The sequence below is a fragment of the Zophobas morio genome, unplaced genomic scaffold, assembly GCF_036711695.1.
Source record: "Zophobas morio isolate AGI-343-1 ecotype UQ-CSIRO unplaced genomic scaffold, CSIRO_AGI_Zmor_V1 ptg000038l, whole genome shotgun sequence".
NCBI lineage: Eukaryota > Metazoa > Arthropoda > Insecta > Coleoptera > Tenebrionidae > Zophobas > Zophobas morio.
Genome location: NW_026972143.1, coordinates 2,758,486 through 2,763,595, shown reverse-complemented (window position 1 = coordinate 2,763,595; position 5,110 = coordinate 2,758,486).

Below are 5,110 nucleotides of genomic sequence, written 5' to 3'. Positions count from 1 at the left end.
AATAAATTGTTGAAATCTTCAATTTGTAAATTATTCCAACAGGTATATAATTTTGCGAAAAATTGGTTAAAGCTCTATTGTATAAAGTTTGCTAACAGTGTAACGTCTAATTTATTCCAAACAAAGTTCCATCCTCTTCATCTTTACACTGCGAGACAAATACATCGTCGCTACGTGAGTAAAGTTAACAAGGTTTTTGCGCTTTGAACGAACTTGCTAACTTTGCGAAGCTCTGCGAATACAATTAATTACGTCGTAATGAGTGCTACATTGTCCATAAGAAAATAAAATATTTATCCCCACAAAAAACTGACACAAAAAAACAATCGATTTTTTAAACCTTCAAGATTTAATTGTTTGTAAATTTTGAAGTTTACTTACTTCAGCAACTCCCACACTTTTATATTACGTCTTTTTGTTACATCTGTGTGGTAAAAGCCCTCGGGATAAAGCTTCAGACGTTGGTTTATCATAAATTAAAACTTTGTTAGCGAAGCGGTCTTTAAAAAGGGCACGCTTTTAAAGCGAAAGGTGCGACGGTTAATTTACATCACAGCCAATTTTACCGCTCTAAAACATTATTGTGCTGGTGTCAATTTTTATAAAAAAAAAATTAAAAGTAATAATGCAAAGTCTACGACAATTATGTGCAAGCGCTGGGTAAAGTTCGTTAAACCGATTCAACATTATCGTATTTAAAGCGAAGAACTCCGTCACCACATCGTTAAAATCCTTACACACGCAAATTTATTGTACAGCACTGTAAAATATGTAGGTATGTTTATTTTTGAGAGCACGGCGTAAGACACAAATAAACTGTTTTTAGGAAAGATAGGCAGCACGCAGTACTTGGCAGCTTTGAACACAGCAGATTATATTTGACACTGTCAGACTAAAAATGTGTTTGCTCAGGCTGTCGGCGAATATTTACATTATTTGAACACTGTACACTTGAGATAACAAAAGAGATTGTTTAAGTACGGAATTAAATGCTGTTGGAGACTGGCGCTCTGCGAAATTATACTTATAGTGTGTCCGAGAAATAAATGCGGTAAAAAAATTAACATAATAATTATTAGTAGAGAGCGGATTTCTAGGTTTAATGCTTTTTGTGAAAAATGTAAGCACTTCAAAACTTTTTTATATCTGTAACTATGATACAATTTGGAGTCATTTGACACATTTTTTTTATGCTTATTTGCTTTTTTTTCATTTTTATGCATATTAAAACTTATATGCTTATTTGATGCTTTTTTCGACGAATATGAGTTTTAATGCATATTTTGTTCAAATGCCGGCCTTGTCGGGATGATAAATAATTGTTAGCCGTATCGTATCGTATGCATTTTACCTGGACTTGACCATTGAAGTATACTTACTCAAGACCCTTTCTGTGAATAAGTTCCGGTCGTTTGGGTAATAAAATTTTATTATAGGATTGGAAAAATACTCCATTGATTTTATGACTTTAAATCCTTACTTCCGTTGATACCTAATGAATTAAAGCTTTTAAACAGATGTTCTTTTTCGGCATTTTGCGGCAAGACCGTTGAAGATTTTCTAGAAAAAACGATTATTGTACCCAACTACCTACCTTAAAATTTTTCTAATGGAAACTTTTAAGTAAATGAACCGTTTATTTCACAACCATCAGTCTATCCCATCTGTCGTAGTACAGTGTTATACGTGGTTCTCCTTTGTTACATGTTGAGTTCTTTTTGGTAATATTACTAATATTTTAAAAGAATGCCGAAAGTAAAATCGACGCCGGATGAGTGGATAAGGGATTTTCCAGAATTAAAATTAGAAAACAACAAAATATTCTGCAGAGGTTGTGTGAAAACCGTAAGCCCACTAATTTTTTTTTATCTATTTTCCTTTGTTAATCCTGTATATGTACGTTGTTTTAGATTCAAAGTGATAAAAAATATAACGTGACGCAACATGTCACAACGACTCTTCATGTAGAAAGGAAGAAAATATTTGAAGTTTCTAAAATTAAACAGCAGACCATACATGAATCTGTTGCATGTACTTCCACAAAAGATGAGCAGTTTCAGTTTAATTTCGATTTATGTAAAATGATGATCCAGTCCAATATACCTTTAAATAAATTTGAGAAAGGCCCTCTTCAAGAATCCCTTGAAAAACACTGCAATCGACATATTCCGGTTGAAAGTACTCTCCGAAAAAATTATGTAGGCCCAGTGTTTCAGCAAGTTTACAACGAAATTAAACATCGCATTGGAGATAATTATTTATGGTTCGCTGTCGATGAAACAACCGATAGTTGTGGAAGATACGTGGCAAGTTTAATTGTTGGAATCTTAAATAAAAATTTCCCTAGTCGAGGGTATGTAGTAAGTTTGAAAATGTTAGATAAAACAAATGGCAATACGATTACCAGATTTGTAAATGACAGTCTTACGTCAATATTTTTACCAAATGCCGTACCGGCGAATAAAATTTTATTGATGATCTCAGATGCAGCTCGTCATATGTTGAAAGCAGGGAATAATCTAAAAATATTGTACCCCAATTTAATTCACTATACTTCCATTGCCCACGGTTTAAACAGAGTGGCTGAAGGAATACGTTTGCAGTTTCCTACTGTTGATAAATTAGTGGCAAATGCTAAAAAGATTTTTGTTAAAGCCCCACTAAGAGTGCAACATTTTAAGGAAAAATTTCCAAACATACCATTGCTCCCAGTGCCGATTATAACGAGGTGGGGAACATGGTTACAGGCCACATTTTATTATGACAAATATATCAAAGAATTTGAGGAAGTAGTTATGGAGTTTAGCGAAGATTCTTCTCAATCGATTAAAGATTGCATAAATATTTTGGAAAATAAAGATTTGCGACAAGATCTAGCTTTTCTAAGAAGCAATTATCAATTCGTATGTGAGGTAATAGAAAAGTTAGAAAAACCCAACATGTTGTTGGTAGATGCCATAAACTTAGTGAAAGAATTTAAACAACAAGCAAACGCAGTAAGGGGTGATATTGGTACTAGAGTATCTCAAAAACTTGACGAAGTGTTAAATAAAAATGCAGGTTTCGGTGTTCTTTCCGACGTTGCTCGTGTTTTACAAGGCCAGAAGGTGGAAAATTTGGAGTTAGATTCAACATTAGTTGCAAAATTCAAATTTGCGCCAACAACGAGTGTGGATGTTGAACGCACCTTCTCCAATTTTAAACACATTTTAAATGATCGGCGAAAAAATTTTACAGTGGACAACTTGGAACATATTACAATCATAAATTGTTTTAAAGAAAACTGAAATACGTGTGTAAAATATAAAGTCTAGGATTATTGTAATAATATTTTATCCAAAGTTCTAAGAAGTGTTCTTTGATTTGTAATATGATCATTTTTTTAATGCTTTTTTTGCTTAAAATAAAACTTTTTTAATGAAAGTGTTATGCTTATTTAATGCTTTTTTGCTTAAAATAAAACTTTTTTATTGAAAATGCTGTGCTTATTTAAGCGCTTATTCTTAATTTTTTTGTGGTTATAAATCCGCTCTCTAATTATTAGTCTCAAGGTATTTAGACAGAAGGTCCCTCGCATGTGAAGTTGATACGCTTAGCACACTTTGGTCATCAAAGTTTTGGTGGGGGATGGATAGATAATATACACAGATGTAAACGGAAGACCTATTTTTTCGTACTCTGGGGTTCATGAAACGTACAAAATTCATCAAAGGAGCCGGATGGACCCTATTACAATTCTTAGTTTGTGCTCCAGAAGTGTGAAAATCGTGTCAAATAGGTATCAAAGATTTTTTTTCACTGTTCATTTGTTTTTCTTTAGGTATTTTAACAGAGAATTCAACCCGATAAAACGCCGCGAAAGCTAAATAAACTAATGCGAAAAAACTACATTCATTTTTCTTACACTGTAATATTCATCTAGCCACAGAAAATCTCCATTTTCAATCAATTCGACAGTACCTATACCGGGTGTCTGGAAAATGGAGGATTAACTCTCCGCGACGCTCTTAACAATCAACTGGTGAGTCAGGGAAAAATAGTAAAAAAGTTCCTTCTCACATTTTGAGAGGAATTCTATCTAGTAGCTGCTAAGATAAAACTGATTTTGGCAAATGAGATATATTGTAAGAAAAGAGAGGGTGGGTGGGTGGGGCTAGTAGCTGCTAAGATAAAACTAATTTTGGCAAATCACATACTCTCTAAGAAAAGAGAGGGTGGGTGGGCGGGGCTAGAAGCTGCTAAGATAAAACTTATTTTAGCAGATACTAGAGCCAAAATCAGTCTTATCCTAGCAGATACTAGCCCCGCCCACCCACCCTCTCTTTTCTTGGAAGGTATCTCATTTGCCAAAATCAGTCTTATATTGGCAGCTACTAGCCCCGTCCACCCACCCTCTTTTTACTTAGAGGGTATGTCATTGCCAAAATCAGTTTTATCTTAGCAAGTACCTACTGATGATTAACTTTTACAAAAAATTATCAAAATTTAGAAACATTACGAGCTGACTTTTATGCACAACGATTAATGACTACTGGTTCTTATGGTTATTGTCCTAAGAAAGATAAAAGGTGGATTTTAGTCACCATCGGTACTACGAAATCGTACTGAAGAGTTAATCCGCCATTTTCCAGACACCCGATATATGGTGAAATCGTAGTTTACTTTAAAAATTAACAACTAACGCGAAAAATGCGTGCTTAACTTCTCGACTATTTATATTTACCTATACTTCGAAAGAATTCGACTATTAAGCACGTACACAAAACCAACCACAGCGGCAGCAAATCAAAGTTTGCATTTGTGTTAATAGAAATGACGTTTGAATTATTTGTATCCTCAAAATAGAAGACAGGACTAATTAAGCGACAATGAAACAAAACGGTCCGAATATTATTTTGAATGAGTAGATATTATTATGATGATAATTGCGTATTATTATTTTTTCATCAAATATAGACTGGTACGAGATTACCGCATTCTTACATTTTCGAGAAAATAAGGTAGATTCATAAACTCCATATACATCAGGAGTTCATTATTTTATAAAATTTAGATATCCTTTACTGAACAATTTGTTGAGCTGCCGTCATAAATTTATACCTACTTAGGA